Source organism: Rattus norvegicus, chromosome X (genome assembly GCF_036323735.1).
Source record: "Rattus norvegicus strain BN/NHsdMcwi chromosome X, GRCr8, whole genome shotgun sequence".
NCBI classification, from domain to species: Eukaryota; Metazoa; Chordata; class Mammalia; order Rodentia; family Muridae; genus Rattus; species Rattus norvegicus.
This window is the reverse complement of record NC_086039.1, coordinates 46,570,147-46,583,546: the sequence shown is the minus strand read 5'-3', so window position 1 is coordinate 46,583,546 and position 13,400 is coordinate 46,570,147. Positions and strand designations below refer to the sequence as shown.

Here is a 13,400-nt window from a genome sequence, read left to right as displayed (position 1 = left end):
AATTTTTTCCTATCTAAGTTCTGAACTGTGGATGAAAATCCCCACCTGATTCAGGTAATCACTTTACTCTCTTCTTTCTAAAAACAAACTTAATCACCTTTTAATAATACCTGTCATTAAGAAGTAGCTTGTCTAGGATTTCAACCCAAAATTCCTGTGGAGCCCACATTAAAAGGAATGTGAGTATCCTGAAAGACTTTCTAACAACTTGTGAGTATCCTAAACAACTTTCTTTAAAAAGCAGCTTTTAATCTCTAACTCTCTGATCTGCCATTACTTATCACATAGCCTGGGACCTACAGCCTGCCAGCCCAGGCTTCTTCCCTGTTTCTTTATTAAATTCCCCCACTTGAGATAGCACATGACTTAATGTGGCGCTGGCCTCCTCTTACTTAGGAAATAAAAGCTTTCTCTCAACACTAGGATTACTAGTGGACTCTTGTCCATCACATTGGTTTGCCATCTGTTGTTGTAAAAATATAAAAAGTAAAAAAGGTAAGGTTGTCTTTTATCTCACTCTGTCCAGCACCTCAGTGCCCCAAGATATCTGCTAGATATCTTGGTGGAAACACATCCCAACTCCGTGGCGGCCCAGTGTCTCCTGATGCCGCACACTTTCCTACACTCAAACCGTCACATAAAAGAACACACAATATAATAACCTTTAACCCAAATGGTAAGATATAATTCCCCACCTAAACATACAAAGCCTGGTACCATCATCCCTTGAGAACATTAATAACAACCTGTAAATACACAGAGCAGAATCTTAACGTCACCGGCCATGGCTTCTCACCCCATCCTTGCTCTCTTGACATCTATTTTCAACCTACAACTAAGAGCAGTGTTGTTAGAATATACCATATGTTACTGAACCTAAAAGATCACCAATTACAAGATCTTACTTATGCATAATTTATGTTATTGAATTTGGTATGTCATACCCTGTGTCTCAAGTCAGGTTCAGCCAACTGTCCTTAGGAAACCAACAAAAATTTGATAAGTCACATCATTTCAGCCAAATTATTAGAGGAAACCAGAAGAGATATATTCAATGTCACCAGACTGGGAAGAAGAACAAAGAGTTACAGTGATTCCCCAAGTAACTTTTAAGTGTCTTGAGGGAAATTAATGCTAACTAGGATATGCACAAGGATATGCACATCCAAAGGGTCTCGGCTTAGGTGTACTCCCACCCACCATTGACCCATCACAGTATGTGCTTCAATCTCATTCTGAAGGTGACCTGACAAATTGTTAGAACTCTGTGAAATCTCTTTCCAGGAGAGAAATTCTCCCTCTGGCTGGCACCTTTTCTTTCTCCCAGCCTGATTCCTGGGAAAATTTTCATTCTTTGAGACCCATTGTTTCCAATAATCATGTAGTCACTGAAATACAACAGTCTCCTTAGAATATTTTCATTATTGCCTTGCTACTTATGGGAATGTTATCATGAACTAAACTATGATAATGTGTAAAACATCATTTCATCACATCAGAATATGTCTGATCTCAAAATACTTCCATCAGTATCAGGATATTTGACAATTTTTACTGTGGTAAATTGCATTTCCTGATACAATTTTTATCAATATTTCCACATATGTACTCAGAAGTAAGGAGAAGGTAAGTACAATTGATCTGGGTTCTTTCAATCTTTAAAAGTTCTATCTTTATATAAAAGTATCAAAAATGAAAACTCATTTCACGATTGTCATATTTATATGGCTTTGTTGCCTTGAAAACATTTAACATTTTAGTACCAAATAATTTTATATATGTTCAGAATACCTTAAAAAGTAAATTATTGATACTTCCAGTTTCCATCTGCACCCAGAGTTAGCACTGTGCCACAGCTCTCTGTACCCAGATCCTGCTATTAGAGTGCTGATCTCCCAGAAGTTCTGACACTCCTGAGAGCACAGGTGAGACCACTACTTCTTCTCAGAGGGACTTGCCTGGAGCTTGTAGGACACAAGAAATGAGGAAGAGTTTAGAATAGTATCCTTCTGGTTCCTATCTGCTGCAGCAGCTGACACTGTACTACAGATGCCTGTCCACAGATCCTACCAGGAGAGAGCTGGTCTCTGGGTAGTGCTGACACACTTGAAAGCACAGGTGAGACCACCACTTTGCTCAAATACCTGGCCCAAGGGGAACCTTCGAGTAACCCTCAGAACACAGGAACCCAGAAGCAGTGTGGCACAGGATCCTTCCAGTTTCTGACTGCGTATGGAGATGACCCTGTACCACAGATCTCATTACCCAAATCCTGCTTGGTAAGAGCTGGTCTCCCGGGAGTGCTGACACACCGAATTAAAGGAGGGTCAAGTCACTGTCAGAGACAGCAAGAGTAGCTAAGACCAGAAATAACCAAAGGGCAAAAGGCAAGTGAAAGAATCTAAGCAACAGTAACAAAAGCCACTAATAATCATCAGAACCCAGATCTCCCACCACAGAGAATTCTGGATACCTAAATACACCAGAAAACCAAGAATCTGATTTAAAATCACAACTCATGATGATGTTAGATGACTCTAATCATTTATGAAGGACATAAATAACTCCGTTTAAGAAATACAGTACAATATAGGTGATCAGGTAGAAGCCGTCAAAGAGGAAACACAAAAATCTCTTAAAGAATTACAGGAAAACATAACCAAACAGGTGACAGAATTGAACAAAACCATCCAGAATCTAAAAATGGAAATAGAAACAATAAAGAAAACATAAAGGGAGACAACACTGGAGATAGAAAACTTAGAAAAGTGATCAGGAGTCATAGATGCAAGCATCACTAACAGAAAACAAGAGATAGAAAAGAGAATCTCAAGGGCAGAAGATACCAGAGAAAACATTGACACAACCATCAAAGAAGATGTAAAATGCAAAAAGCTCCAAACCCAAAACATCCAGGAAATCCAAGACACAATGAGAAGATCAAACCTAAGGATAAGAGGTATAGAAGAGAGTGAAGATTCCCAACTTCAAGGGCCAATAAATATCTCCCACAAAATTATAGAAGAAAACTCCCGAAACCTAAAGAAAAAGATGCCCATAAGCATACAAGACCCCTAGAGAACTTAAAATAGATTGGCTTAGAAAAGAAATGCCTCCCATTACATAATAATCAAAGCACCAAATGAACAGAACAACGAAAGAATATTAAAAGCAGTAAGGGAAAAGGTCAAGTAACATAAAGGCAGACCTATCAGAATTACACCAGTCTTCTCAACAGAGACTATGAAAGCTAGAATATCCTGGGTAGATGTCATACAGAACCTAAGAGAACAAAAATGCAGGCCCAGTCTACTATATTCAACAAAATTCTCAATGAACATAGATGAAAAAAACAAGAAATTCCATGAGAAATACCAAATTTACACAATAAATTTCCACAAATCCATCCCTACAGAGGATAATAGATGGAAAACTCCAACACAAGGAGGGAAACTACACCCTAGAAAAAGCAAGAAAGTAATCATCTTTCAACTAACCCAAAGAAGATAGCCACAAAAACATAATTCCACCTCTAACAACAAAAGTAATAGGAAACAAAAGTCATTGGTCCCTAATATCTCTCAATATCAATGGACTCAATTCCCCAATAAAAAGACACAAAGTAACAGACTGAATACAGAAACAGGACCCAGCTTGCTGCACAAAGAAAATGCACCTCAAAGACAAAGATAAAAATTTCCTCAGATCAAAAGATTGGGAAAAATTTTCCAAATAAATGGTCCCTAGAAACAAGGTGGATTGGAGTAGCCATTCTAAAATAGAATAAAATCAAATTTGATCCAAAAGTTATCAAAAAATAAGGCAGAACACTTTATATACATCAAAAGAATCTACCAAGATAAACTCCCAATTCTGAATATCTATACTTCAAATGCAAGGGCACTCCCATTCATAAAAGAAGACTTACTACAGCTAAAACAAATTGCACCTCACACAATAATAGTGGGAGACTTCAACACCCCTCTCTTAGCAATGGACAGATCATGGAAACAGAATCTAAACAGAGATACCGTGAAACTAAGAGAAGTTATAAACTAAATGGACTTAACAGATACTTATAGAACATCTCAGCCTAAAACAACAACAACAACAAAAAAATACCTTCTACTCAGCACCTCATGATACCTTCTCCAAAATTGACCATATAATCCCTCACAAAAGTGGCCTCAGCAGATACAAGGAGATAGAAATAACCTCATGCATCCTATCAGGTCACCATGGACTAAAGCTGGTCTTCCATAACAACAAAAAGCTGAACTGAAGCTCAAAAACTATCTACTCAATGATAACTTGGTCAAAGAAGAAATAATGAAAGAATTTAAAGACTTTTTAGAATTTCATGAAAACGAAGGCACAACATATCCAAACTTATGGGACACAATTAAAGCAGTGCTAAGAGGAAAACTCATAGCTCTGAGGGCCTCCAAAAAGAAACTGGAGAGAGTACACAGTAGCAGATTGACAGCACACCTAGAAATTCTAGAACAAAGAAAAGCAAACATACCCAAGGGGAGTAGACAACAGGAAAAAAAATCAAATTCAGATCTGAAATCAACCAAGTAGAAACAAAAAGAACTATACAAATTATCAACAAAACCAGGAGCTGGTTCATTAAGAAAATCAACAAAATAGATAAACCACTAGCCAGACAAAACAGAGTGTACAGAAACAATATGCAAATTAACTAAATCAGAAATGAAAAGGGACAGAAACTGAGGAAATTCAAAAAATCATCAAATCCTATAACAAAAACCTGTACTCAACAAACTGGAAAATCTTGATGAAATGTTCAATTTTCTAGACAGATACCAGGTACCAAAGTTAAATCTGGATCAGATAATCCATCTAAACAATCCCATAACCACTAAGGAAATAGGATTAGTCCTTTAAAGTCTCCCAAATGGAAAAAAAGCCCAGGATCAGAAGGGTTTAGTGCTGAATTCTATCAGACCTTCATAGAAGACACAATACCAATACTCTCCAAACTTTCCATAAAAGAAAACAAAAGGAACACTAACCAATTCCTTCTATGAAGACAAACCTGTGTGTATACCTAAATCACACAAAGAAGCAAAAAAGAAAGAGAATTTCAGACCAATTTATCTTATGAATATCGACACAAAAATACTCAATAAAATTCTTGCAAACCAAATCCAAGAACACATCAAAATGATCATCCATCATGATCAAGTAGGCTTCATCCCAAGGATGCAGGGATGATTCAATATATGGAAATCCATCAATGTAATTCACTATAGAAACCACTGAAAGTAAAAATCCATGATCATCTCATTAGACGCTGAAAAAGCATTTGACAAAATTCAACACCCCATCATGTTAAAAGTATTGGAAAGATCAGGAATTCAAGGCCCATGCCTAAAAATAGTAAAAGCATTATACAGCAAACCAGTAGCCAACATCAAACTAAATGGAGAGAAACTTGAAGCAATCCCACTAAAATAAGGAACTAAACAAGGCTGCCCACTCTCTCCCTACTTATTCAATATAGTACTAGAAATCCTAGCTGGAGCAATTAGACAACAAAAAGAGGTCAAAAGGATACAAAATGAAAAGGAAGAAGTCAAAATATCACCATTTGCAGATTATATGATAGTATACTTAAGTGATCCCAAAAGTTCCACCAGAGAACTACTGAGTCTGATAAACAACTTCAGCAAAGTAGCTGGATATAAAATTAATTCAAATAAATTAGTAGCCTTCTTCTACTCAAAGGATAAACAGGCTGAGAAAGAAAATAGAGAAATGACACTCTTCACAATAGTCACAAATAATATATAATACCTTGGTGTGACTATTAACAAGAAAGTGAAAGATCTGTATGACAATAACTTCAAGTCTCTGAAGAATGAAAATAAAGATCTCAAAAGATGTAAAAATTTCTCATGCTCATGGATTAGCAGGATTAATAGAGTAAAAATGGCCATCTTGTCAAAAACAACCTACAGATTCAATGCAATCACCATCAAAATTCCAAGACAGTTCTCACACAGTTAGAAAGAGCAATCGGCAAATCATTTGGAACAATATAAAATCCAGGATAGCAAAAACTATTCTCAACAATAAAAGAATTTCTGGGGGAATCACCATCTCTCACTTTAAGTTGTATTAAAAAAATAGTGATAAAAGCATTTGGTATTTGTACAGAGACAGGCAACTATTTCAATGGAATAGAATTGAAGACTCAGAAATGAACCTACAGAGCTATGGTCACATGATCATTGGCAAAGGAGCTAAAACCACCCAGTTGAAAAAAGATAGATAGCAGTTAGCATGTAGAAGAATACATATCAATCCATTCTTATCACCTTGTACAAAGCTCAAGTCCATGTGGATCAAGGACTTTCACATAGAACCAGATACACTGAAACTAATAGAAGTGAAAGTAGAGAAGAGCCTCTAACCATGGGCACAGGGGAAAACTTCCTGAACAGAGCACCAATGGCTTATCAAGATCAAGAATTGACAAATGGTACCTCATAAAATTGCAAAGCTTCTGTACAGCAAAGGATGCTCTCATTAGGAGAGAACAGCAACTAGGAAAAGATCTTTACCAATCCTACGCCCTATAGAAGGCTAATATCATATATAGATATAGATAGATATAGATATAGATGTAGATAGATATAGATATAGATGATATAGATATAGATATAGATATAGATATAGATATAGATATAGATATAGATATAGATATAGATATAGATATAGATATAGATATAGATATAGATATAGATATAGATATAGATATAGATAGATATAGATATAGATAGATGTAGATGTAGATGTAGATGTAGATGTAGATGTAGATGTAGATGTAGATATAGATATAGATATAGATATAGATAGATATAGATATAGATATAGATATAGATATAGATATAGATATAGATATAGATATAGATATAGATATAGATATGAAGAACTCAAGAAGTTAGACTCCAGAGAATTGAATAACCATATTTAAAAATTGGGTACAGATCTAAACAAAGAATTCTCAACTGAGGAATATTGAATGGCTGTAAAGCACCTAAAGAAATGTTCAGCATCCTTAGTCATCAGAGAAATGCAAATCAAAACAACTCTAAGATTCTTCCTCCCATCAGTCACAATGTCTAAAATCAAAAACTCAGGTGATAGTAGATGTTGACAAGGATGTGGAGATAAAGGAACACTCCTCCATTGTTGGTGGGATTTCAAACTTGTACAACCACTCTGGAAATCAATCTGGTACTTCCTCAGATAATTGGACATAGTTCTACCTAGAACCCAGATATACCACTCCTGGGCATATACCCAAATGATGCTCCAACCTACAACAAGGACACATGCTCCACTATGTTCATAGCAGCCTTATTTTGTTTTTGTTTTTGTTTTTTTCAGAGCTGGGGACCGAACTCAGGGCCTTGCACATCATAGCAGCCTTATTTATAATAGCCCGAAACTGGAAAGAACCTCAATGTCCTTTAACATATGAATGGAACCAGATGATGGGAAAATATGTTACATTTACACAATGGAATTCTAATCAGCTATTAAAACCAATGACTTCATGAAATTCTTAGGCAAATGAATGGAACTAAAAAATGCCATCCTGAGTGAGATAAACCAATCACAAAAGAACACACATGGTATGAATTCCCTGATAAGTAGATAGTAGGCAAAGAGCTTGGAATATCCAAAATACAATTCAGAAACTACTTGAAGCTCAAGAAGAAGGAAGGCCAAAGTATGAATGCTTCAGACCTTCTTAGAAAGGAGAACAAAAATACTCACAGGAGGAAATATGGAGATAAAGTTTGGAGCAGAGTCTGAAGGGAAAGGCTATTCAAATAGTGCCCTCCCTGGGGGATATATCTCATAAACAGACACCAAACCCAGACAATATTGTGAATGCCAAGAAGTGCATGCTGACAGGAGCCCAATTTAGCTGTCTCTTGAGAGACTCTGTCAAAGCCTGACAAACACATAGATGGGTGCTTGCAGCCAACCATTGAACTGTGAATGGGGTTCCCAATGGAGGAGTTAGAGAAAGGACTGAAGGAGCTGAAGGGGTTTGCAACCCCATGAGAACAACAATATAAAGCCACCAGAAACACTACCACCACCGGAGCTCCCAGGGACTAAACCACCATCCTAAGAGTACACAGGGATGGACATATGGCTCCAGCCTGTAACAGTGGATGACCTTGTTGGGCATTAGTTGGGGGAGAAGTTCTTGGTCCTGTCAAGATTTGATGCTCCAGTGTAGGGGAATGTCAAGACAGTGAGGAGGGAGGGAAAGGATGGGTGGGTGAGTAAGAACCCTCATAGAATCAGGGAGAAGGGAAATGGTATAGTGTGTTTCTGGAGGGGAAACCAGGAAAGGGCATAAAATTTAAAATGTAAATAAAATAAATAAAATAAAATAAAATAAAAAAATGTAAAAAAAATCTGAAAAATAAACAAACAAACAAACAAATAAATAAATAATCAATCTTCGAAAGTATGGAGCTCACAGTAATCCAAGGAACCAAGAACCCCCTTTTCACATTTCTGTATACTGAAGCAAAAACACCTATGTATAAATCAACACCTAGCAAACAATTATAAGGCAGTTTTAGGAAGAAATCTTGATAACTAAGATAATATAAAATGTGCAACTTGGACCAGGTCAATTTTGGTAAGTCTTACCATCTCAGTTCTATACTACAGAACTCTCTATTGTTCTTATCATTTTCAGTAAGATGCCATTTGCAACAAGAAGAGTTTTAAAATATATTTGGAAGAAGTTAGAATTGAAATCTAGATACAGACACATATTTTGTTGGATTTCTAAGACATAGTTTTTTGCTTCATTGTCCTATGTGGAGGTAAGTTATATTTTCCAAATACATGGAATCAGTTCTAGAAACTCACCCATATTGGGCATGTAAAGTTAGAACAACAAGGAAGAAAGGCCAGTAATAATAGCAATATGTGCTAAGTATCCAGTACCTGTAAATATGCAGTTAGTGTATGATAAAGAGTTGTTTAAATGTATGATGCCAGAAGCTAGACTGTGAGAAAAGTCTTTTAATCATTAGTCATAAATCCTTAAACAGAGAAGTTGCTTCACATCAATTTCTGTCTAACTTGAAGGTCTTTCCTAAAGAAATCTAAAAATCCATATAAGCAGTGAATCATGGGAAAGGGGTATAGCTGAGTTGTTAAAGGGTTTGCCTAATATTCACAAAACCCTGGATTTGGTCTCCAGTACTGTATAAACTGCAGTGGAACATGCCTACAATTCTAGCACTCAGGAGATGGAGGCAGCAGAATCAAATGATCAAAGTCATCCATGGCAAAGTTTCTTAAAAACCTCCAAACTAGGTAGGGTAGTTTGGGTAGGTATGCTGGATGCTGGTAGAACCTGGAGGCCAGGTCGGCTTTGGTACGTAAAATATGCACATTAGTTCCTCATTCCTGGGTCTAAAAACCAAACATCAGGACACACTGTGACACACTACAGCTTCCCAGACAAGATGAGATATTTTGTATGTTTTGCATGTTTATTTGCTTGTGTGTTTTATTGGGAGGGGTTGCAAGGATGAAGGATAGATATGAGGGAATGGGAGATGAGCAAGAATAAAACTCAAAGTATCAATAAAACTTTTAAAAACGAGAAATATCATACACGTCAAAATCCTTAAGTATTAGTCCATGTTTAATTTGTATATATGAATTCTTTCACCTAAAAACCTAAAGCCTGTTATGCCTCAGACTGTTCACATACCTAAAAATAAGCTCAATCTAGTCTATATGATGATTTTATGTGGTAAGATTAAAGCCATCATTCTATGGTAGATTGAATATGTACTTCTCTCTTCAATAGATTCATATGTTTGAATTCTTGGCCCATATGGAGTGGCACTATTAGGAAGTGTGGCTTTATTGGAGTAGGTATGGCATTGTTGGAGGAAATGTGTCAGTAGAGGTAGGCTTTGAGGTCAAATATATATGCTAAGGCTCTGCCCAGTATGAAATCTAGACTCTTCCTGGCTACCTTCATATCAAAATGTATACCTCTTGGCTCCTGCAGCACTATGTCTGCCTGTATGCTGCCATGTTTCCCACCATGATGATAATGGACTGACCTTCTGAAACTATAAGCCATTACTTGTTTGCCTTTGTAAGAGTTATAAAGTAGAAATTTCTGGTTTCTTTGGTGAATCAGTTAGGTCATAATGATGTTTTGCTGGGGCAGACAGATGAAATAATATTTTGTTAAAGCAAACAGATGAAATAATGTTTTACTGAAACAGACACAGGTGAAAAGATGTTTCTTTAAAAGAGACATGTGATGTTTAGAAAAAATATAAATATAGCAACAGACAGTAGGACAAAGGTTGCTCTTTGGTTCATCTTGCACTGCCTTGTTAGTCTCTGCTGACAAATGTCACTCTGAAATTAGTTGGCCTTGCACTGTATTGTTGATCTTCCATTGTCATGCTTTTGTAGAGAGTAACTCATCAATGAACCTCTCATGATATGCTGGTGACTTATTGCTGCTTCCATGGACTCATGCTGACATCGTGGTTTATTCTCATCAAATTGCTGTTGCTGATTCATGTACAGTGTTCACCAAGTGCACTGGACTCAAGCTGCTGTTTCATGTTCAGAGGCTTGCTAGTAAACTCAACTGCTGATATCCTGATAAGAAAGATTGGAATCACCCTCAAAGAATGGTTTGTAAATAGGTCTACTTTCCCCATGTCCTAATAACCATTTTTTCCAGTCCTTCTGGTTGGTGGTGGGTTGGAAGAGAAGTTAAAGGATTTAAGAACCTATATTAAACTAGGTTTTGAAAAATAGAAGCCAACAGAGTTGACTTGGTCATATAGTGTCTCTTCACAACAATAGAATCTCAACTAAGACATACTCCATTGACATCAATAGTGGCAGATTCCTACTATAGAAAACAGGAAGATTTTTTCCAGTTGAATGGCTATGTGGCAAAACTCTGAAGATGCCTTTTATTGAAGCTTCTCGGAATTTTACCTCTTACTACATAAAGTAAGTACAGTATTCTGGTGATTATTTAGTTGAGTTTTTAAAAATAAATACAACAAAAAGTCCAGAATGCTGTTAACATTGAATAGAGGCCAGATACTGAAAATGGTTAGTTATGAACTCCCTTTTCTCCTTGGATTATTTTTTTCTGATTGATGAGTAAGGATGAATTTTCTATAGGGCTGTAATACAGAAGCTTCAAGGCTATATTTGTAACAACATCTTTACAGACATTGATTTACTTTGTCTCAGAGTAATGAAGCTATAATTGCTTCAAACAACACCGATAGGGAAAATGCCAAAGAAACAATATGTGATATAGGAAACCAGCTATGTTTACTTAGGGCCAGGATGACATGGAACCTCAAATTGTAGCACCCATTTCCCATCAGTCAATTTAGAAAGCATTGTCAACTTTGTCTACAAAGGAAAACTCACCTTCTAAACCTATAGACTACACTCTTTGAACAATGTTTCATAAAAGGGCTTCTGAAAACCTTCAAGGATGGAATTAAAGTCTACTAAAACTAAAACACACACACACACACACACACACACATATATATATATATATATATATATATATATATATATATATATATATACACACACACACACACACACACACACACACACAGAGAGAGAGAGAGAGAGACCGAGACAGAGAGACAGAGGCAGACAGAGAGACACAGACAGACAAAGATAGACAGAGAAAGAGACAGACAGACAGCCATTATAAAGACACTTAAGTGTGTCTTAAGATCCTCTCTTAAAAAGTTCATAATCATGGTTGGGTATATCTCATTTGTTCCCTGACCGCACCTCTCTTTATATTATCCCTGTACTTAAAATTCATGTTGAAAATGCCTTTTTTATAAAATTCCATTCTGATTCATAGTGGCTCATTCTGAAATTCTTTTCTATAGTGAAGTCAGGAATCTTAGTTTTGCCTAATTGAAAATCCCTAAAGGAGAAAGGAACTTCTTAGGCTACCCACTACAAACTCACAGAATACAGATAACCACTCTGCTTATGTTTAGTGTATCCTTGTAAAGGATATCATAAATGATACTGATTTTAAAAAATCAGATGACGTGGTATGTGTATGTGTATGTATGTATGTATGTATAAGCAGAGTTTGGTATATCACCTTTCTAGTGCCTTTGTATGTTTAGAAAGACAAAAACTCATGAAAATTCAGGGATTGTTATTACTAGTTTATTTATTTACATTCTAATTGCAGCTTCCCTCCATCCTCTCTCCCAGCCCCACCCTCTTCCCCCACATCTGCCCTCCTCCCTTTCTCCTCAAAAAAGGAGAGGCCTCCCATGGATATTAACAAGCCTTAGAACATCGTGTTGCAGTAAGACTAGGCACATCTCCTCCTATTAACGCAAGACAAGGCAGCCCAGCAGCTATGGGAAAGGAATTTAAAGGTAGGCAACAAAGTCAGAGACAGCCCTGTTCTTGTTCTTAGGGGTCTCACATGAACACCAAGCTGCCCTTCTGTTATATATGGGCAAAAGTCCCATCACATACATGCTCTCTGTTTGGTGGTTCAGCCTCTGTAAGGGCCTATAGACCCAGGTGAGTTGATTCTGTAGGTTTTCTTGTGGTGTCCTTGACCTCTCTGGCTCATTCAATCCTTCCTCCCCCTCTTCTGTAGGATTTCCCGAGCTCTGCCTCATGTTTAGCTGTGGGTCTCTGCATTAGTTTCTATCAGGTGCTAGATGATGCCTCTCAGATGACAGTTATGCTAGGCTCCTATCTGCAAGTATAACAGAATATCATCAATAGTGTCAGGTCTGGGCTCTCTCTCATGGCATGGGTCTCAAGTTGGTTCAGTCGTTGGATAGCCATTCCCTCAATTTCTCTTCCATCTTCATCCATACACATCTTATAGATAGGACAGACTTTGAGTCTAAGGTTTTGAGGCTGGGTTGGTATCTCCATACCTCCATTTTTTTCTGTTACAGGAGGTGGGCATTTTAGGTTCCACATCCCTCATTGCTAGAAGTCCTAGCTGGGGTCATCCTCATAGATTCTGAAGAGTTTTCATTGTTCTGGGTTTTTTAGATGGTCCCACAAATGTCCCCACTACTATGGATTTCAGTTCTCACAGATTTTTCCCTCTTCCCTCCACACAGAAGGTCATCATATATTATTAATTCATATTCCAATCCTTCTCCTCATCCTGCAGGATGAATGGGTGAAACTGAAAACGTCAAACTTTCTAGTCACGCCTGACCAATTCCAATTCATAAGCCAGTCAAAACTTACTTCATTACAAAAGAATACTCCTTTAATTCAGGAGATTTTAAGAGACTAGT

General features: G+C 37.0%; 1 long non-coding RNA gene across 1 annotated transcript in view; it reads right to left on the bottom strand.

The window, feature by feature from the left end:
* Nucleotides 1–9,207: 9,207 nt before the first annotated feature.
* Nucleotides 9,208–13,400, bottom strand: part of LOC120099307 (uncharacterized) — a 43,825-nt gene continuing 39,632 nt past the window's right edge. Inside the window, exon 3 of the long non-coding RNA XR_005498381.2 lies at nucleotides 9,208–10,710. This is a non-coding gene — a long non-coding RNA (uncharacterized LOC120099307). The remainder of the gene's footprint in view (nucleotides 10,711–13,400) is intronic.